This window comes from Coccinella septempunctata, chromosome 2 (assembly GCF_907165205.1).
Source record: "Coccinella septempunctata chromosome 2, icCocSept1.1, whole genome shotgun sequence".
NCBI lineage: Eukaryota > Metazoa > Arthropoda > Insecta > Coleoptera > Coccinellidae > Coccinella > Coccinella septempunctata.
The window spans coordinates 14,381,493-14,404,886 of record NC_058190.1 but is presented as its reverse complement, the minus strand read 5'-3'; the positions used below and the strand labels follow the sequence as shown (position 1 = coordinate 14,404,886).

The window sequence follows — 23,394 nt, the reverse complement described above, 5'->3', positions numbered from 1 at the left end:
ACAAGAAACTTTTTGCGAATAATTAAGAGAATTTCAATGAAATTCTCAGTTTATGTGTTTTTACGAGTCAATTAAGAACCTACTCTGAATATAACTGTTCATTGGAATCAATAATGCATAGTGATAGCGATAAGGATATCTGTAACACTCTTCCAGAGCTGACGGAATTCGCAATAAGTGAGTGCAAATTCTCTGCAGCAGGGGTTTTAGTTTTGTCGAAAGCTAACGATGAGCTCCATGGTGAACCTAATTACGGTTTCAAATATCCGGAGAGATAGATTGAATTTTACTATGGGTCCTTAAGACCGCTTTATGAGAGACTGCACTCTAACAACTTACCGTAACACCTCCGGAAAAGGCGAATATCTTGTTATAACAGATATAACCCGGAACACTTATTGTCAATACATTCGTAATTTAATATCCCCACAACACAATAGGGGAAAACTGACCGAAGCGATAGGAGGAAGTCCATATCTCATACCGTCCGAATGCCGAAGACTACCTATAATATAGTGAAAATGATGCCGTCGGTGGAGCGTACACAATATCTCGATGTTATCATGAAGGATATGAAATTTCATTATTGTTTATGAAAAACCTTGATTTCAAATAAATCTCAAATAATATTCTCAATTCAGTTGATTCCATTAATATAAATATTGTGAGCGATTTCAACACTCATCTCATAATCCATAATTCTAGCCAAAAATGTTCTGAAGTATTTGACATAAATCAGAATTATACAGGCTGTTCTTAGTTGGAAACTGGAAGTATAATTTTCGAGATATAAGGTGTCAAAATTTGAATTTTTGGATTGGTATCAAAACAAGTTCTGAAAACACATTCATTATTAGAAATACCGAGTTTTATTTGATGTGTCAAAACTAACAATGAATTTATTTATCACAGCTTACTTACTGGATTTTATATGACACTTTGGATTTTTCTCAAGATTTCGAGAGATTAGTTCAAAAATTTTTCTGTCGAAAACGATAGCAGATACAAAACTATAAGAGACCATAAAGTTTAGTATAACAAAATAAAATTCTGGGGAAAAAATATCACCATGTAGATTTGCTATTGAAATTAGCATGTCTCATGGGGTAAACTATCAGTTATAATATTTCTGCCTTCTTGTGAAGTGTAGATACTGAAAGAAAAAAAAGCTTGAAAAAAGTTCTAACTCTAACACCGTGTATCTCTAAAACGAATCGTTCGCGGTCCCATGTTTATGAGACTGTTTTTTCTTGAAATTACTCGAGGAATTTTCTCTTGTCGTGTGTACCTCCAATTTAGGGCTGTATAAAAAATTATAGACTTGCTGAAGATATACATTGCATTGTAGAGCTGATAAGTGGTATGTCTAAAAATAAGTATACTTCTTCTTGTATACTTTTTTCCTATTTTGCCTATTAGACGTTTCTGGAGAACTGGACATATTTGAAATCTGAGAATTGGAATAATGATATAACTCGAAATTCTCTACTGAGCTAAAATATTTTTGGAGCCTGAGCACTTCCGTTTAAACAAGGAGTGGAAATTTGTTTGTTCATAAATTTTTTATTTTATTTTTTCGTTTCTGATATCAATGTGTATTCAATGCTGAATACATTTCTGTGAAAACCATTGTATCATTCCAGTATAGTTTTCAAAATATAGAAAAAAACTGAAAAACGCATTCAGTATTATGTTCGTTATGCCTATTCTAAAAATCTTGAGCACAAACAGTTTTCCTCGCAGTTTTCACATTTCTGAAGTCAAAGAAACACTTGCCAACGGGTGTTCCAAATGTTGTGACAAAAATTGGGATCCAGATAACTTTCGGTTTTCACGTGAAAACCCTAATTTTTTATGATTGCATTGGAGTCTGCGAAAAAAAATAATGATAGTGTTCTAATATGGCAATGCTTTTAAAATGAATAGTTCCCTCGATAATTCCTGAGTTATTTAGGATTTTCTGAGTTAATGTCGTAATTCAAGAAATCTGTTGGATATCAACAATCTATGGTCATAGAATATAAATTTTCCCAATAATCCACAAGTGAATGAATTAATTTATTTGAAAAAAAAGTAAAATAGAATTTGAATGAATAAAACAAAAATTCAGATAAGATTATCAGATCTGTGAATTATTGAGATAATTTATCTTCTATGATTCTCAATAGGGAATAGGGGGTGAGTTATACCACAATTGAAAGATCACTTGACCCTCTACATGAATACAATGGTTTGCTAATTTTAATTGAGTCCTTGAAGTAGTTACAGAGGCTGACAATTTGAAAACTTTCCAGGCCAATTATGTCTCGACAAGGATATTTTCAGAGAAAATGCCGGAACAGGTCAATTTTCATTCGGAAGGGGGCAAGTTTCTAGCAGAATTGTAAGCCAAAATCTCCTCAATCTTAAATGATAGCCCCTACACCTAGGTTTGAGGAGACTTCGGCTTACAATTTTGCTCAAAATATGTCCCCCTACCTTCAAAAATTGACCTGTTCCGGCTTTTTCTGTGAAAACATCCTTGTCGAGACATAATTGGCCTTCTCAATGTTTTTGTTCGATGAAAGGAGAATTTTTGGTGCACCGAAATACTCGGAGTCGTTAGTTGAAGCAAGTGTTGCCCCAGCATGTGAATATGTGGAACGGCCAAATTGTTCTGAAAAACTCGGCGAACACGATTATTGACGGTCGAATGGCGACACCAAAAGTCAGATAGAAGTAGCTGGCTGAACCTATCACATGCACCAATAAGGGCGCATATCAGCGAATACAACGGCGTGAAACGAAATTGCAGCGCCAAATGTAATTGAACTGCGGCGTGACATGTGCCGGATGGCGTCCGCCCGGCTGACCCCATGACGTGAATTTGCGGACGATTTGTATGTATGTATCTGAATAATCACGGTGCAATATGCCCTTGCAATGTGTGCCCTTCGGGATGATGGACTGCCCGCATTCTTTTCTTTACGACACCGATGAATGCCCTTCCTAATTATCGGCTCGTTTTGAATATTCCTTCGATGGTGAATTGAGAAATATACTAATGACGCGATTCGAAATTAGGAGGAGGTACTCATGTCACAGCTTTACAGCCTTGAATCAGACGTCGAGTCTTAGGATTTAGACTAAAAAAACAAACAAAAATTATAGTTAAGCAGAACAAACTCATAATAAGTCATGAGAGTGCACTATATTACATTTTGAGACTTATCTTATCTTGAGGAATATATATCAAAAGCTGTTTCAATATTTCCAGTGTTTTGGGAAAGTATGAAACCACCAAAAAAACGAGCAATTTTCACACTTTCTATTGTCAACAATATGCTACGTTGCCAGTGCACTATCGATTTATTTAAATCGTTTTGTTTTATTTAAAGAATTAGGTTAGCTATATACACTTTTGTTTTGGTTGTCTTCGATTAATTCTCGACTGTTATTCATTAGTTTTTCAGTTCTGATTCTTAAGAAAACATGCCCAAATGTTATGAAATCAGGTTCAAAGTTGAATTAATTTGAGGTTGAACGTGATGATGGGGGCCATTTTTATCCCTTGCGCCAAGTTTATAACTTAACTATAATTTTTAAATGTGTACAAAAGTTTTATTAATAATTACAATAAGTTGCTGCTGCCTTGGGAATAAGTTAATAGATTGTTTCCGATATTACTTCTAAGGTGAACGGTGACTCAGACCATATGAAAGAAAAGGTTCAAAATCAATTGTTGATATCGAAAACTTTGACCAAACAGAAATTTGGTCTATATGCAAGATGATTCAAGAAGGAGTTGAATCTAAATGACTTCAGAAGCTTGAAAAAGAATGAATTTTCACGAAGCCTACATTCGGTACAGAAATAAATACTTATGAACATTTATTCTTTCCTACGAAACTTGGATTTTCATAGGCTTTCTCTGTTCTTGGTAGATATATCAAGACTTAAATATGAAGAAACTAGAGACTTTTAAATTAATGAATAAAAATAATTGATCAAATAAGAATAAAATTAACATATTTGTCTCGATGATGCAATTGTAGGAACTTCATGTGGGAAATTCGGTTGTGTTGGTAAAGGACAAGGATTCAATGTAGGTACCCACTCATGATATGATTGAAGTCATTTTCTCTTGTCTCAGGTAGGAACTCTTTTTTTTATACTGTTAATGCAATACTTCCTTCATTCTCCGTATGGACAAGAAATTGAAGTGAGAGTGGCAGTCAAGAGTTCTCTGATCCCGAATGACATAAATTGTTGATGTAGTTCACCAAAATCCGAGTAATCCAGTAAATGAGTTTGCATGCATGTAATTTTTATTTGCATCTGATCTCTATATCCGTGATACGTTAACGCATAGAAAAGTGTTTAGTTTTCATTTCCTTCCTGTACACATAAACATATTTTGATATGGCTAAGGAAAGTTTAAGAACCAATTAAAATAGGTATCGGAGAGAATTGAACCAGTAATTCAAGTTTTTATAACTGTGACAAAGTTAACAACAAAATATGGACTATAACACAACACATTTAAGAACTTATAATAAGTATTAGCGTCCCAGTCTAAATTTTAATGGAATTAAAGCGAATTGGGATTACGAAGCGAAATTCGCGCAAGCGTAATTAATTTTCCTGTGTAAAGTATGCCTAGGACATAAAATCGGCATGCGCAAACTGGTTTGTGCTGTAAACGGCTTGAGTGTGTAAACAGGCTCTCAGGCCCTCTATAAAAGATTTCTCCTCTCGTTTCTCCTGCTGTAGCATAAAATAGTGCGACATTGTCGTCCGTCCAGAGTTACATTGTACGCGATTTCTGGTAGTCAGTACGTTCCTATAACCCTGCAAGAACATGATTACGATCAGTTTCAGTCTCTTGAAAGTCTGTTAATGAACTTATTGTTGTTGAACAGCAATTACTTAACTTCCTAGCACTGTTTCCGAGACATTTCTTTCATGATAATTTTTGTTTCTCATGTCCCACGAACACCTGTACCTACTCATATGTACCAGACTGATCGGTTTTTCATTATCCACGATTAATTTTATGAAAGCAGCCAAATCAGTGACAAATTCGCACGAAAAATCTAAACCGATTTTGCCGATCTGCTTAGTTTCTAAATTCAATCATCAATTTAATTGATAAACCTACTGTCAATTAGAATACTTTGCGAAACTGCAGAATATTGTGCTCTAGGTCAACAAAAAAGAGCCTACAGCATACAGAATAATTCAAATTTGAAATCATTTCGGAATAGATATTATATTGGGAGAGGGCTCTCAAGAAGTGTAAAACAGTTCGATAAAACTTTTGTGAAGCCATTGAGTATTGAACCCTGCACTCAATAGTAAACCGAAACAGACCCAATTTCATTTGTCCATCCTGGCATTCGACTCCTAAATCCATACTGATTTCTCTACGTCAGGAATGAGACTGCGTATCGAAAACTGTCCAATAACAACCCTTCAATTGAAAATTAGAATCAACTGCCTGATGATGGGCTGAATATTCGAAGATTCAGAATAGCTCAGAGTAATTGGATAGGACCAGTATATTTTCCTTGGAACATGGTTGGAGTTATAACAAGCTGAAAATTCTACGCCAGCCATCGTTCACTGCCTACGTCAGATGTTAACACTATCTGAATTCAACTTTACCGTGTTATGATAGGAAATGACTTGAAGGTAAATTTTAGTAACTATCGAGGTGAAAATACCAGGGGAAACAATGAATTCTGGGAATTAATCAAGAAGAGAGTTCCTGGTTTTGATCTTCCCAGGAAAATATGGTGTATTCTGAATCGTATAAGAACAGGTCCCGGACGTTGCTATAGTGTGCTTTTCAGGTGGAATTCAGTTGAAAGCCCTAGTTGTGAATGCGGAGAACCAGAAGAAACCATAAATCATCTGGTTAATCATTGTCCGATTTATAAATTTCAGGATGGTTTTGGAGCTATGCATGCAGTTTCCGAATCTTTTTTGAATGGGGTTGTCAATTTTAGGTCAATCTGACATATTGAATATAATTTTATTATTTCACATTTTTCTGCTCAAGTTTTTTCTCTATTTCATATAAAAGTTGCTGGTATCTTGGAGAAAACTTTCTGGATTTTCCTATTTGTTGGAGAAAGAATCAATTTTTGCAGTGCGAGATGCCCTTCAATATGGAATATTTCAGATTATTTCGTAAACAATTACAATCCATTACAATCACGGGGAGAGAGGGTTTTTTTACTGAGGTTTTTTTCTAAGCTCTTGTATCATACACCAATTTGTATGGTACCCCGTTTACGCTAACCTCTGCTAAAACTGTATCTCATACACATGCTATAATTATTGTTTGCTGTTAAAGATTGTAATGCTCTGTATCAAAAGAATATATATATAATGTCATGAATGATACATCGAGGGAAAATTAAAGCCATGCAGACAAATTATGAAATTCCGAAACAAAAGTGGACATCCAACTGTGTTATAGCACAGCCTTCTAAAGTACTCTCTTTGGCCAGCTGTACTTAAAAAACCTTTGCAAACATTAAACGTTCGTAAGGTGACCAGACTAACATTTAGATTCTTGAGGAGCGTCCGTCCTTGCGCAGATGGAATTCGTGTCTTCTGATGGCTCAGTAGGTGAGAGCACTTGACCGATAATCATGGAGTGGCGGGTTCGAGTCCTGCCTGGAGGGGTACTTTTTCGGAATTCCATGATTTGTCTGCATGTAGTTAATTTCCCTTAGAATTAATATCTCCGATATAGTCATAATTGAGTTTAGGTAGCCAAAAACAGAAATCATCAACTGTACCTGCTGAGAGGTTTCCAGATAATGTTCCTTCTACATAGATATGCAGTATAACGAAAGTGATGCCAACTAACTTTATAGTTCCGTTGTATTTTAAATAATCCCAACTAGAATATTTCTTATGAAACACATTTGGATATTTTTCCCTTCAGGTCTAAGAAAATCTTCTATTCAATATGTGCAACCTTTTGACATAGGTCACTTTTCTTATGAAAACAGAATAGAAGATCTGAAATACCTGTACCATACCACCTCGTTGCAAAAAGTCATCTGATTTAATGTGATTCTTGCACCCACATTATTCAGGAGCGAGTAATAACTAATAAACTTCCGTCGGAAAAAAATAGAATCAACCGCACTCCCATGGACTGGCCACCCAGATCATCCTGCTACATTTAATTACAACGGAGTGCATTTAATGAAAATATTCAATTTGAAACTCTTTTTCTATCGTCTGCTCTGCATTGCTATCGGTGAGGGCTGAAGCCATTTAAAATTCACGCCATTTTATTGGTTCACTTTAATTGATTCATTAAAACGAGATTGTTAATGTTTCTCAGATACGGCGTAGAATCGGATATTGGGCGGCATTAACCGTCAGACACATTTTAATTTTCTGAGAAAATGAAATGACAAGGCGTGTCAGAGACACTTCTCGTTAATGGTAAGTGTTTGCGCTGCATGCTGGAATCTTGATAACCAAGGAGCTGAAGGAATATGAATTAATATAAATATTTATACGTCGCCTTTTGACAGGGGTATTATCGATATTGTAACGCCACATCCAGTGAATTATGAATTCTTTTTACTTTTTTTCAGGTGCCACCAATGTTTCGAATGAAAGTGTCTTATATTAGTCGTAGCAGGCATTCAATCTGACCTTGATTTCAAGGTCATTTGTAATCAAGTTGATCTTTTTGAACAGAAAATATATATTTTCTTCACAGAATATTGATCTTCGTGAAAAACGAAAAATATTGACTCAAATGAAAGTTTCTAAGCCTTCATGCGGAATCTAATGTAGATATTTCATCTGAGCATATTTGAAGAAGTGAGTATTTATGGGGAGAAAAATAATGAATCATTATTTTGTTATTTGGCAAAAATTTACAATTAGATATTTCGTATTTGCACTGTACATCTTCTTCGTAAACAACTGGTTATAATAAGTAATAGCTCTCAGTTTTCTATTTTGCAATAGTAGGCACTTTTTGTCAGTAAAGTTTGATTTTTGACTTAATATGCCAATCGTTTATTTCAGAGGCAGCTTTTTGTAATCTTAGTTGTATTACTTCTATGTTGCGATGTTTGACTGCTATTTCGTTGTCATGTGCATATATGGCAAGCATAATTCTTATATTCTTTGTCATGAATATATTGAATTATTTCAATCGAACTGGCATAAATTTACCTTCTGAATAGAATAGAGATAGAGAACGTACCAACATATGAGGAGAGTAGACTGGTTTCGCTCTTATTTGAGCTCTTCATTACCGCATAACTCAACCAACGATACTGTCTGAATGAAGCGGAGAATCTTTTGTCGAAAGCCGTTAAGGGGAAGTAGTACATATAGGATTCGAGATCAAGACGATCGACATTGGTTGCTTTACGGATGCTACCCCAAACCAGAGATATAGAAGGGGGGAGATTGAGCTTCAAGCTGCGCGAACTGGCTAAAATTGAAGGCCGCCATTTGTCAGGAAATATATACAGCACCGCCTAAAAGTGATAGCATGTGGCAAGAGTTATATACAGGGGGACGTAAAATTCAGAATTTGAATGTTATGATTTCGTTGATAACAGTACTTGAAATTATGTGATTTCGGTCAATTCGTTTCTTATTTATTCAGTACAATACAAAATGAATACCAAAAATGTCAACGAAGGAAAAAATTTTTTGTTTTATGTATTCTGGTGAATATAATGAGATGTCCAAATATTGAACATATCATCTAAACCAATGAATCCTTTTGAATTATATTCAAGCGTTTATAACCAACGATGAATTTTAATTTAATTGTCTTTTCTAAATAGGTAACGTTTTCAAAATAAAATCCATGATTTCGAAGATTCTAGCAATTTGGTCTTATGGGGTAGTTTGATATATATAGACTTCGAAGCGTCACCAATATTTGGTTTGTTCCAGAATCGCTTCTTTTCACTACTGTTCCCTAATTACGATCAGAGGAAAGTACCCTGAAAAATTGCTCACCCAATTTCCTTCGAGATGCAATTCTGGAACTCTGCTTTTAAGTTTTAATTTTTATTTTCTGTTTCTAAGGAAACACGATTTTGTCTATCTGAAGGACAATAAATTTTTTGCACAAAGTGGATACATTGATCTGATATTTTTTATTGGAAGTAAGACATGATATATATATATATATATATTCTTTTGAAAAAGAGTGTTACAAACTTTTACAATCTGAAAATAACAATGAAGCGGGTGTAAAGAAATGGAACAAGAGACAGATCCTAAAAACCTGTTTCTCGTTCCAGATCTCAGTGTAAGCAGAGGAAAAATGTCAACGGGGTACCATACATATCTTCGTATGATACATGAAAAAACAGAGATAAAAACCTCAGAAAAAACTCTCTGTTTGCCCGTATAAGTGTAATGATGATGTATTTGTGTAAAGAATAAGCTGAAAATAATTGAAATTGAAGGACATCTTCTTCATATGACAAAATCCAAAAACTTCTTCCCATTCTTTCTACTATGATGGTTGTATTATCTCCTCTTCTCTTCAATTTACATCTATGTGACATCCCCGATACGTCTTCCGAAGAATAAACTGAAAACAAAAAAGAATGATATGATGAAAGCTAACAAGTCGATAAATTCTTCAGTAGCTACTGGCATTAAATATATAAAAGAAAAAAACATTTTTCTATTCATTTTATTTATACAATATTGTATATCCAGTATCGATTGCTGCATAAAATCAACTGATGAAGTCTTCTAATTGCAGAACCTTGAATTTTTCAGTATAAACTTTTTACAGATTGAATATTCTAATTTTAAAATGAGATCTGGCAATATTTTTCACTAAAAGAAAGCCATAATGTCTTCCAATCACTGAAGAATATAAAAAATGTTCTTTCAAGGAAGGGAACAAATCATCAACTCGATCATAAAATTTTTGGGATTGAATTGTTGCAAATGCTTCGAGAAAATTTTCATCTCTTGAAACTCTATTTTCAGTTGAAATCATCAAATTCCTGATTGACATATCGTTATAATTCCATATGATGGTACATGAAGTCCCTCTGAAACAAACAAAAAATAAAATCATCTCAGTTTCATATTAAATTATCTCATCTTACCTTGATTTTTGAAGAATATTACAATTCCCTCAAGACTGGAACTTTTAGGGTCACAGTATCATTCTCTACATTTTTTAAATGTCTTCATCAATGTGGCACTGAATCAAAAGATTTCTCCCAATGATGGGCAGCATTTTCAGAAATACGTTGATCTTGTCTCAAAAAGTCCATCACTTCTTTCATGTGTTGTATTTTATTTTTAAGAGACTTAATTGTATAATTTCCTTCTATATGGAGTTTTTTCAATTCGATGAGTCTTTTCATCAATTTTGAAGGAGAAATACTGAAACAAGTTTAAAAAATTTGTAAACCTATCAAAGATATTCAAAAATTGATATAATTGGGAACTTACCTATAATTGTGAAGTAAGCCATCGTAAATATCCTGCTATTCAGCGAAAAAAAGCTAATAAAACCACACGAATCCGCTGAATATCACCAAAAATACGTTCATATTTGTTATTATTGTTTACATTCTTTTGACTTGACAGCAGGCAATGGCAGCTAAATGACAAGAATATTCACTAAATTGTTAGACCGTGATCATAATACCGTGCTATGACCTGACAAATGGCGGACCCACTTTTGTCCCATGAAAATAGGATGCGCAGTGGTCGAAGCTCAATCTCCCCCCTTCTATATCTCTGCCCCAAACACGAAAATGTGTTGCATCTTTGAGCAATAGCCTGAATTACGTACTGAGTACTGAAAAGTAGAAATTACCACGTGAGAGGTAATATTAGGAATATTGAATAATTTTCAGTTATTCGTTATTCTTGAATTTCAGCGTAATTTTGGTAGGTATATATCGCTATGAAAATCTTTGCAATATATAAAGAATTGAATCGCCGATGTCACACAGTCGCTAATTTTATCGAAATATGTCGAAAAACCGTCGAAAAATGATTGTGAAAACAAGTTTTATTGACACTAAAGTTCAAGTTCATACACCGAAAGGTAATTTGGGATAATGATTACATATATATATATATAAGTTCAAGTTTTTTTTCTCATAATAAAACAACTAAATTGAAAAAAAGAGACAAAGGTAACATCACGTAAAAAATCGAAAGCGTAAATAAGGAACTTGTGAATGCCGTTACTTCCCCTTATGGTAAAATGAACACTCGTCCGAAAAACAGATATCGAACATGTAGTTTCGATTACCGTTTATGATATCACTGAAGTCAGTGATCGGGATCATCTTCATTCAGTTCCTGAACCAGTCGTATCCTATAAAGACTTTATTTATCTGTTTGAGGATTCTCACGATTGTTGTTCGTGAAACACCAGATACATCGGACAGTTTCCTAGTAGGTACTAAAGGTCGGATCAATTAGTACATGACCTAAGACAGCCACGTCCCTCGCTTCGTCTCTTTTGCCTCCCACAGACTTCGTTCTTTTCCATCCGTTCGAATCGCCGCGATTCAAACCGTCGTTCCAAAAACGCCAAAAACCGATGTGAGTGGTGTTTTTGGAACGACGGACGGTTCGAATCGCGGCGATTCGAACGGATGGAAAAGAACGAAGTCTGTGGGGGGCATTTCATGCATCCTCTTTTTGTTTCCGACTGCACCAGTAGCGTTAAATTTGGCAACCAGTTGCACAACGTAAGCAGCGGACACATAACAGGATGTCGTTCGTTAAATAAAGCCGCTGTTGTTCGCACAGAGTGGTTATTTTTAAAGAATAATTCAATCATTTCCATCCTTTCTTCTTCGGATTACACCATTTAAATTTCACGATGAATTTAAAATCGCTTTGACACATTTGTAACGTCCTTAAAAATTCACGATTGACTAAGGTAAATCAAAAACCGTTTACTTTTATGGGCAAAAAATTAGTACTTTTTCAGACGAAAAATTTAACAACATAACTAAATACCTTTGAAAATGTGTCGGATACGAATAATATTCTAGAGATAAATTCCACATTGCCTTTTTCACAATTATTGATGGATATTATGAAGCTAAATTTTAGGGTGAGATAGTACTCGATACGATTTTCAAAAGGCTGTGACTAGAGTCCCGACTCGGGATCCGTGTCCAGTCCCGACTGACGAAATCAAATGACTCAACTACCAAACAAGTCTCTTGTAAGAGAGTTTTGAGGTTATGTTCACGAATCGTATAATATTAGTTTTGAATAGTTGCGGCAAAATTCAAGTAGTGATTGCTTATCAAAAAATAGTGTGGGCTTTTTCAGGATTGCAAAGATAGGAGAAAATACTATCTTTGAATATGAGCATGGAAGGAGCATCGAAGTATGCAATTCTAACTTATGAGAAAGTTGAGAATTGCTTAGTGTAAATTGATCCAGAGGAATTGCCAGACAATTTTTGATTCAGAAGTGATCCTCTTCCTTACAGCCATTCTTGACTAAAAAAAAATGTGATCGGAAAAGGAAGCTGAAAAATATATTTGTGAAATATATGATATTTTATACGAAATAACGATACAATGCTGCGCCACCCCAATAAAATGTATTTTTATTTGAAGTGTATGAAAATTCAGCCAAAAAGGTAAAGGTAGTTCTTCTGTTTAAAATGTTCTCCTTAGATGTTTCATTTCAAGATTGCTCTTTTTTCTCTTTATAAATGTGATGATTTGAAAATAAAATATACTTCAACAACATATTTATCTTTATAGCAACTCATATCTACCTGCCCGATTGAAATATAAATCATTGTTTCTATTTGACTGGGTATAGGCTCATGATTTTCGCTACTTCTTTCACTGCATAATAATTTCAAAGCACCAGTGCAGTACATCGTTGAATTCGGGACCGAATATCAGTCCCGAATATAATGACGTCACTCGGGACTGGACACGAGTCCCGAGTCGGGACTCTAGTCACAGCCTTTTCAAAATTAGTTATCGCAACATCCCTATTCAAAATCAAGGGAATTTTCATTTTAAAGGCGGATGATGTTAAATTTTCATCTGATCACCCTATATATGTACATTTCAAAATTGATACCAAAGACTGGTGTTGAATCCTCAAAGATACTCGTACTGATCCTTGGGGAACTACTACTCCTAGATATTGATTTGAGGTGGCCGATACATGATGAAAAGTTATAATTGAACTAAAATGAAGATTATATGATTTTCACTAACATGAGTTGTTAAACCATTGTAAGTTTAAAGACATTTGGTCTTTATACAATGCTTGAACCACGTGGTATAAGAGCGTAGGTATAAACTGCACCACCACCGTCTTAATTTCTGTTTGAGAAAGCTGTGACCATACGAATTATTTGTGTTCTGTGGTACGCATACTAATAGCTTACCCATTTTCTGAAATCAGAATCGTTCTTTAGGTCACAAACTGACATTATGCGCCCTTCCCTGATCTTGTTCTTTCGCTATCAGGGATCTATACTTCACAAGCATTTAACGGAGTTTTCATTTTACATCGAAATCATCCAGAAATTTAGGTAAAAATTTTATTCAACGAATGAAATAATTCTACGTTGGAAACAGCAGTCGAACTGTCTAGTTGTAGAATATTGGATGCATGAAATTTTAGGCTTCCTGTTTGTTTTCATCCGAAATTGCAACATATCATATCTTTTCATCGTCATCTGCAGAATTTATGACGGGCTTAGTAATGAAATCTGGCGCACAAACGCTGAATTCGGAAATGCATTCCAATGTATGGTGGGGTTGGAACAGCAATCTGCCGGACATAAAACCACGGAAATATGCATGTGGAAATATTGTCTATCGTGTAGTGTGTTGGTCAAATCCGGTTATATCGGAAGAATAGATTAGAAAAACTTGATCTAAATTTTTTGCAAAATTCTATCAACATATCATAAATTTTAATTTCTAGTTCGTGCAGATATCGAATCATTCATCAAAGATTTCATATCAGCCACCTCGTCAGCCACAAAGAATGCAAAAGCGAAGTTTGGTTGAAATTACATATACAGGGTGTTTTCAAACGTGAGGCTGTTTTTTTGACAGAAGGTGAAACTCACCCAAATAAGGCGTTTAACCAGAAATTGTCTATATAAAATATCCAAGATGACTGAGATACAGCCCCTAGAAGTTTCACAAAATTTCATTGAATTTCATGTACGGAACTGTGGAAGGTGACCCCGGCATCGCAAAAACGAAATAATACATAAATATATGGCTGGACAATGAATGGTTCAGTATAAAGCTCATCGGATTAGATGCATCAGGTCACTTTTGAGACAATCATAATTGTTTTATCGTGCAATTTAGGGTGAAAAAAAATGTAGAAAATCGAGACATTTGTGATGTCCATTTTGAAAAAATTCGTGAATAATTCAGACGAATTTTACTGGTGAGATTTTGAAGTATTATTCTATTTTTTACACTTGTGTTCTAAGTATCTTCTGTCAGTTAGTATCGAAATTAGACATTTCATACAATCACTAAAAAATAATGAGAATAATTCAGCAATCCTAAGTTTCCATTTTCATTACCACATAAATATCGAACGAGCCAATATCCTAAACGAAACCACACGGTCGAATCAGGAGATAAGTTTTTTCCACTGCTTTACGATAATTCAGCTAAGAAACGGTCTAGGGTCGTATTATGATCTATTTCAGTAATCTTTTTCAATTTTTTTTCAAATTTGTCATCTTGAAAGTTTTGTATAGGTGATTTTTGGTGAAACGCGAAATTTTGACCAGTTCTACCTTCTGTTAAAAAAAGCCTCCCCTTCAAATACACCCTGCATATACGGGGTTTTTCAAATTAAGTGGGCACCTTTGCCAACTCCCTTATTATTAATGCTACGAATTCGGTTAAATGGGCAAACAATGCCAAAACAAAAAACAAATTGACATTCGCGTTTTCAAAATATTTCATAAAATTATATGTTTTAAATGGATATAATGCATATTTCATGATGCATTTCGATTCATAATATCATTTACAACAACAAAGCTCATATCACTTCTCTTCCTGAAGTTGAAAATTTTCGTAATAACATTCTCCACAACGAAGCTCATCTCACCTTTCTTCCTAATGTTGAAAGTGAGCGACTTATGTGGAAATATTTATTGTGTTAGATATATATCTACTGATATTATTCTCCACGGTAAGGTAGATACAATATGCTGAAAATTTCAAGAATTTAAAGATAGAGAAAACATCATTCGGAACTTACATAATTGGAAACAATTCAAAAGGACCAATAGAATAATCTTCACTAATTGTAAATCTACATTTATTTATCTTCTACATTTTATGGAATGAGTGTTCCCTTCGAGATCGAAGTAATTGAATAACATTGAAATATTAGATTTCGATACACTTGTCTCCTATCGTAAACTAGAAAAATTGCATGAAGGTTTTTTACGATCTCCACGGAGGCTAGTCAAAAAAGTTTTAAGAGTGTCGAAACGAAGTCATGAAGAAACTTAATGATAGATGTTTGGTAGGCCGGGGTTATGCCAATTAAAAATTTATGTGTTCTGCGGCATTTGTTTCGCAGATATGTCCCAAAATGGTTCTTGGAACTTGACTTCTATTGTGAAAACTGTTTTTTTATGGGTGTCTGGGGCATTTATTGCGGTATAAAATACCCTGTCAGGGACCAACTAAGGATGTTATTCCGAACATACTTCTTCTGGAAGTGGACTTTTAACCACACAATCTTCAGGCCATCAAATGAATATAAATATGAAAATAAATGGGAATTGCCTAGCAAAGATAATCAATTTTTTCTCACGTGAACTTCTGTAGAGATGTCCAAAGGGGTAGTTTGAGGGGATAATCATGCAGTGTGCTCTATAAAATCTCATTACTATAAAAAGAATTCGTATTCATTCATACTGGAAAAATTACCCTCGAATACGTGTTTGTCTCAAATACCATATAAAAATTTCACATAATCTTTATTTCATCATTCATTACTTCTGCCGAATACGTGTTTTTCTCAAATACTGAATACGAATTTAACAGAATCTTCATTTTATCATTCATTAGTTCCCCTAGGTCTTATTTAATTTTTTATTGTTGCCATATGTGTCATTATTAGCATGCTCAAAATCTCTCTCAATGAATGTGGTTTATCTTTATGTAGACTTTTCGATCCAATAATGTTTCTTCCAATAATGAAGATATGTTTTTGAAATGAAATATTTGATATGAATAAAAACTATTGTTTGCACTGAAGAATATTGTGTTCACTTATGTTTTAACCAACTATATGATTGGTCAATGAAAGTTTAGTGGATACCGCCATCAAAATACTCCTGAGTGAATTAGGACTATCTTCGATTGCACGGAAATATACGGAAAATTACAGATTCATCAACGACAGAAATACAGCCACCACTAAGAAAATGTGCCACCGACCAGAGGCATTTTCTTTTCGAACTTCCGCAATAAGTATACTTTCCGGCGTCGACAAAAGCGAACACAAGAAACGACATTATCTATTTCTAGAGAACGAACCGAAGTGTCATCCATTTTCTATTAACCAACTTTTATTTTTATTCGGCTTACTTCGTTAGTCCCGTATTCTTCGTAGGGCAGATGATCTTTAATTGGATTATTCGTATCTTGCCCTTTTTTATTCGAAGCGCCGGTGGACCCCGAATGGATGGTCCTTTCATTACTAGCGTCGACAAAAATAATGATGAAGAAAAGGAATGAAAGTAAATAATCGATGGCTTATACCCATTCCATTATAATTTGTCCAGAGATGACGCCTGAAAAAAGGAGACATAAAGGAATTGGATGGAAAAACATCATTAACACAAAAGGACAAAAACATCCTTGAGACAAAACAATATGACTCGGTTTGTTCCTCGAGATCTCTGTATTTCGAAATATTATATATACTTCATTCACTTTTATTCAAGCAGTCGGTTGACCATGGAAATTTGACACAATTCACTCTGTATAGTACAAAAATGTGGGGTTATGCCGCTTGCCAAAACATTTTTGGGTTTTAAATCAACGCTATGTTGCCCGTTCTACGTAAAAGTTTCTGTTATTACGTATTTTATCACAATGTCGAATCTCTCCGGAAAATATGTGACGAACATAATTGAAGTTTATACAAACTGATTGAAGGCATACCAAATCCAGTTATTTGCATGGAAAATACAAGAGATCATGTATAATATCCTAATATGTACTAGCTTGAGGAGAGTTAATGTTCGTTATCTTTTTTTGGCAAAAGTTTGAATACGTTAGATCAGTTGTAGATTTCAAAAATATTAACCCGAAGATGAAATGCATATGTTGCAGTGGTTGGGAATGGGAATCTCCCGAAGGAATTAACAGATAATTACAAGAATGTTAAATTCTTCAACAAAAATCATCTTGCATCAATATGAGTAAAAGGAATTAAAGGAAGTTTCAATTAAGATGAACTTCACCTTTGAACAAAAAGTTCACATGAATAAACAATTAGCAGGACAATTGGCGCGTATTTGTGGCTGTTCATCTTAATGCATTGATATAATAATAATAATTAGGTATTGGCACCTTAAGACATTTACAATGTATAGGAAAAGTCAAATGAAAAATAGAAAAATCAATTTTGGGGGACTTATTCTACGATGTCATTAATCGAAAATCCTGTAGTAAAATTTTCGCATTGATTCACTCAAACATAAAATTCTCAAATACCACCACTTTTTTGGGTCTCCCAATAGAAGGAAATTCTTTGTCATCCTCTTCGTTCACAATCTTTCTGATTGTGGAAATATTCAGCTGAAATATAAGTCATTTAGATTCAGATGAAACATTCTATAAATTCACTTACATTGAATATGTTCGCTACCGTCTGACGTATTGTGGATTTTAGAATATCAGGGTATAACTATTTGAATGAGCGGACCTGAATTCTAAATAGAACTTTCTGAAACCCTGTCTCTTTTACCAATCACTTTCAGCATTTTCGTAATATTAATTGATATAAGTAACGGCAACGGCGTTATGACATTAACGACATTTTATGAGTGCCAACCTTACTCCGCTCTAGTTACAAAAACTTGAGAAAATTATTTCATGGCCAACCGACTGCTAAAATAATTGTGAATGCAGTATATATGTTACTGCTAAAGATAGGTGTGAGCATAAACTTAAGATTAGCCGGCTAAACTTAAGTTTATATTCGAGGATCGGCTAAAGTTCGATAAAATATTCATCCGCGTCAGGGCATTTCATCTTTAGCCGGCTAATGTGCACATTACCCAAAACGGAACGGCTAAAAATGTATTCGATGGACACGCGGACAGGTGATGTATCATGAATGGTCGGATGGGAGAGAACGAACGCACACGGCCACTTTTTTGTTTAAATTTTTAGAATTGAAATATGCAAAAGAGCATCGAATGTATTGGGGTTGTATTACATAACGCCCATAGGTTTTCAATTCAACATTTAACAAGTTATTTTCATCTGTTTAGGAGATTAATGCTCTTCAAACCGAGCCTTATTTGTGAAAAACCATAATATGACCCCACAAGAAAATGAGATATTAGACATAGAAAATTTTTTCCGTAAACAAAAGTATATTTTCCCTACCATTCAATAATTGGGTTTATAGAAAAATTACGAAATGGGAACTAACGTCGCAATATCTTTCCAACCAATTCTTGCGCAAAAAAGAACAAACAAAAAAACTATGAAAATGAACATAGTTGAAAACACTTTCTCTTGTTGATTTTGTTAAAAATTTCTTCCCGAGTCATTGAACATACGTGTTCCAAAATATGGCCTGTTGCCACCCTTGATGAATCATCTTGGGGGATATAGAGTTAACTCTATAATCGTTGTGCCAAATAGTCCGGTTAACTACAAACACGATTGGGCACTTCTACTTATATTTTTCTAGAATTCAACCTTTGGTATTTTGATGAAGAAGTTCGAGACATCGTTTTTGTCTGCTCATTCAATTTCCCTCAAATTATGAATAATAACAAGATGAAAAATAATCATTAACACTACAGTTTTCCCTCACACTCAAAATAGAATTGAATTTTGTCATCAAGCGTTTAGATTTTTAGATTCGTCAATAAGAATTCGTTGAGACACAGTTGAAACAAATATAATGTTCATTCTCCGATTTCCCAACTGCTCAACAGAATGCTTTTCTGCTAATAAAATATGTGAAATTCATACAAAAAATTCATTGCATTAATAGTTTGATTATACTCGTATCACTATTTCTTTATATTCTTTTAATTGCCGAAAATTTGCGCCCCTCAAGCCTTCAACATATTTGGCCGATGGGATGTGGTTACACTTAAGTTTAGCCGGCTAAAGATAGAAGAAACTAACTTTAGCAAATACCCGAAGCTAAACCTAAGTTTAGCCGGCTAATCTTAAGTTTATGTTCACACCTATCTTTAGCCGTAACATATATATATTATTATATTCAACAATATGAGGTCAGATTTATTCACTTTATTATTATATCAAGTATCAGATGATGATTAAATTCATAGAAGTTTCAGAAAAATTCATATTCTCATTTTTCTAGAACAAAACTTCAACATTCGAGTTGAAAGAGAATCTTGTAGCGTGGTTCCTTTACAGATGTTGCCAGTTTTTCATGAAAATGGTAAGCATTTTGAAATGAATGCATTTCAAATCTTCACGGCACAACAATATTTTCAAGTGTTTTCAGGTCAGTATACTCCAGTTTCCACTGAATTTTCTTATCGAAATTACAGATTTTCCTCTCTATTGAGTTCATAGAATTGTACGAAGGAATTTTCAAGTAGGAAAAACTACGCAAGATAAAACACTGTAGGAAATATGTGAATGCAACAAACCGAGTAAGAGGAAAGTAACGTACAAAGTTCATATCTTCGATATTTACTACATTGTAGGAAAACCCTCACACAAGTTCAATTTGTATTTTGAATATACTTGAGTAGTTTCTCGCGCACCCTGCAAGAGGATAGAAGTTTTGAAACGTCAAACTTTTCGTAACCAGTTAGAAAAAATTGAATATTTTGAAACTGATGATGAAAAGATAATAATTGCTGCCATAGTAACGGAGTGAAAAATTAATTTCGATGCCACATCCTATTCAAAATTAGAATTTTTTTTTTGTGAAACACGTGGGGAAACACTATTTTTCGTATTACGAAAACTGAAGCTTTTCCCAACTGGTTGCATAGATAACTCTTTTGTAGCTCTTTTTAACTTCGCATTTTCATAAAACTACTTGCAGACATTGAAGACTAATGATAAATTACGTGAATCATACTAATAGATTTGTTATAGCCGCATTTCCTCCATTGTATATCTAAAGAAACCTACTGTTCTTTCGACTTTATCAGAAGTGCAAGTTGGGTTCAAAATAAACACTTTATTCCTTTACCATTTTTTCCGAATCGACTCGGTTCAAAAGATACAGGCTGTTGAAAACCCTTTCAAAAATGTTATTTTTAGTACTCTCTTGCAAATGGTTTTATCGAATGAAATGAATTTCGGAATGTAGTTTTTCATTTATTTGGTGAATCTTTTTGGAACACAAGATATCACCCACGTCTTCCAGTTTTCTCATTATGACCATTACGTACCCTGAAAATACCAAAAACTCTAAAAACCCAGCTCTTGAAACTAAGTTGAACGCTATCTTATGAATATTTGAACGTTTTATAAAATAAAAGTATTCTTCATATTTTCTCGTACAATGCGCCGTTTACGAGTAATTTTGATGTACACAAATTCGAAAATATCTAAGAAAGTTGAAGAATTGTGCACTTCGGCTGAATAAATATGTTTAAAAGATTCACAGATGTGTAGTGAAACAGATTCAGCTAGTTATTATGGAGGCAATTTTGTTTTTCCAGGGGTGGCACAGCTTATGCTGAAAATTTAAAATAGCTATATCTTTTTTATCTGGGCCGAATGGAAAAAATGGTATAAAATAACTGTTTTTTTTTACTTAAAAATGTACTGTTTACATTTTTGTAGGAGTCAAAGACTCATCCTGTGTAAACATTGAATTTTATGTATTGTTTTCATTCTCTATCATGTGCTCTATTCTCTATACAATAAATATTAGGATGTTTTTTTTTGAAAATAAATTAAACCTGATAAATGATTGATTAATTCAAAATCACGAAAAACTTAGGAACCGAAAATTATACTGCAACAATTCGAATCAAACAGTATAGCTGAATTATCGACTTCGAACGAATCTACATGGATACGCCAAACAAGTGCTTGTTAAAGCGGTATTTGATGTCGTTAAAAGACAATGAAATGCGAGACGAAGTGTGTTTCATGTTTCAAGATAATATTGTTTTTTTATCCCCCACTCGAATTTGAATGATAGGGAACAATTTTTTATATGTTCATTATCTGACATTGAAGATCGTAACTCTCCAATTTTCTGTACAAAGATAATTCTGCAGCATTGCCATAACACACGACCAAAAATTGCTTATTCTGCAAACCATTTATATTCATGCGGGGCAAAGATGAACTGAAATAAAATGAAATTATGCGCTTGAGAAATACCCAATGGACATTTGGGGGCTTATTGTGCAATAAAGAGGTTTATTGGAAGAGCACGGGAATGTTTTCTCTTTTCAATTTTTTCCACCTTAGCAGATGAACAAGGAGGAATCATACGTGCGAGAAAGATCGTGAGAATGGATTTTATATTCACATCACTTCCACTTCCTGCCTTGTGATTATGATTATCCCTATTCAGGTGTCAGAAAACCGTAGGAATATGCGGGAAGCGGAAAAATTGAGAATGTACGTTTTTGTCGAGTTCCATTTTCAAGCAGAAAAATATCCGTGGAATTATTCTCCAACTGCAAACATATAACGACTGAATTTTTTTTATAATCGAACTTGTTTTTGTTGGTGACTAAGAAAGGGTACAAATAAATCAAATTTTCTGACATAGAACGAGTGAAAAACTAGGAGTGAAGCAATTGGTGTAGCTTTGTTGAAAGATCTGCAATGCAAGCAGTTTGTTCGTGAGATGGTGAAATGAAACTGTGATATTGAAAATAAGCGCAACTGAAGAAAACATCACATCACGATCGCGTGTGAGCAGAATTTCTGTTGCCGCTCTAAAAGAAGAAACAAAATCGGAAAAAAAAAATCGTGCGACGAAATGAAACAATCCAAAACCTCTGGTCAATTAGAAACTGGACAGTTCGTATACCAGCTCGAAAATACATAATAAGAATACCTTTCCATTCATCTTTACTCCATAAAATAATTCTTTTTGTATTCATAAAGGTTTCTTTCAAAGGATGGACTTAATGAAATCGCCATTAAATTATTGAAGTTCCAATTATTTTCAAAAAGAGCGTTTACATTTGACCTGAATATACATTCAATATTTATATTGACTTTAGAAAGTTTTTTATAATCTGACTCTTTGTGCTTCAATGAAAACACTTTTTCAGAATACTGAGCAATCATTATATTTATTGCTAAAGGTATTCTATTGAACTGACTTTTTGAAGGTGATTTATGATGATTACCTTTTTGAATGAGATATGACTAGTTGAATAGGATTAAATTTGATCAGTACTCACAAATCTAAAAAAAAAAGGAGAGCATTAGGACTTAATTCCTAATTCATCACTGACACTCATTTTGCTATAGGGAATATCATTGGTAAACAAACAAACCGTATTCCAGAGTCTCAGTTTCAGGGTATAGTTTCATTTTTTGAATTATTTCAAAGATAATAATAAGATAAGAAAATGTCAATCGCTTATACCAGGATTAGTAGGTAGTTCAAACGAATTGGAAAATATTGGTGAGTCGAGTGGTGAATACATTAAACACATTCTGAGGATGCAAGACACAAGACTCCCCAAAATAGCTCCATATGGCGAATTCACTGAGGGAGCTCGGAAACCAGGAGGCCAGTATAAGCGGTTTAAGGATACACTACATCAATCCCTAAAATCAGTTAATGCCAATCATAACTGGGAACAACTAGCGTTAGACAGGTCACAGTGGAGGTTTTTGGTACACAGTTATAATGGAGACTCGAGAAGGATACAGCGGCGGCCAGATCTGGTTGGTGACTATCCATGCCCTGAGTGTGGTAGGATATGTAGGTCACGGTTGGGTCTCTACAGTCACAGGAGAGCACAGAGTCGCAATTAGCCTTAAAAATTATAAGTCTGTTCGCACCTTTTTTTCCTTTCTTTTTCTTTTCTTTTCTTTTTTCCCTTTTTTCGTCTTTTTGTAGATTCATTCCCGGCAACGGGATACAGCAATGAATGAATGAATGAATGAATGAACATTAAACATCCTATATCTTGGCTATGGAGTT

The 23,394-nt window shown here is 34.2% G+C and overlaps 1 protein-coding gene and 1 long non-coding RNA gene across 4 annotated transcripts in view; both read right to left on the bottom strand.

The window, feature by feature from the left end:
* LOC123306664 (nephrin-like) overlaps window positions 1–23,394 on the bottom strand; it is a 721,736-nt gene that overhangs the window by 502,418 nt on the left and 195,924 nt on the right. The gene's annotated exons all lie outside the window — the stretch shown is intronic.
* On the bottom strand, window positions 9,676–10,758 carry LOC123306670. The gene is made up of 3 exons (XR_006536942.1): window positions 10,471–10,758; window positions 10,119–10,401; window positions 9,676–10,061 (listed from the first exon to the last, which is right to left on the bottom strand). It is a non-coding gene; the product is annotated as an uncharacterized LOC123306670 (long non-coding RNA).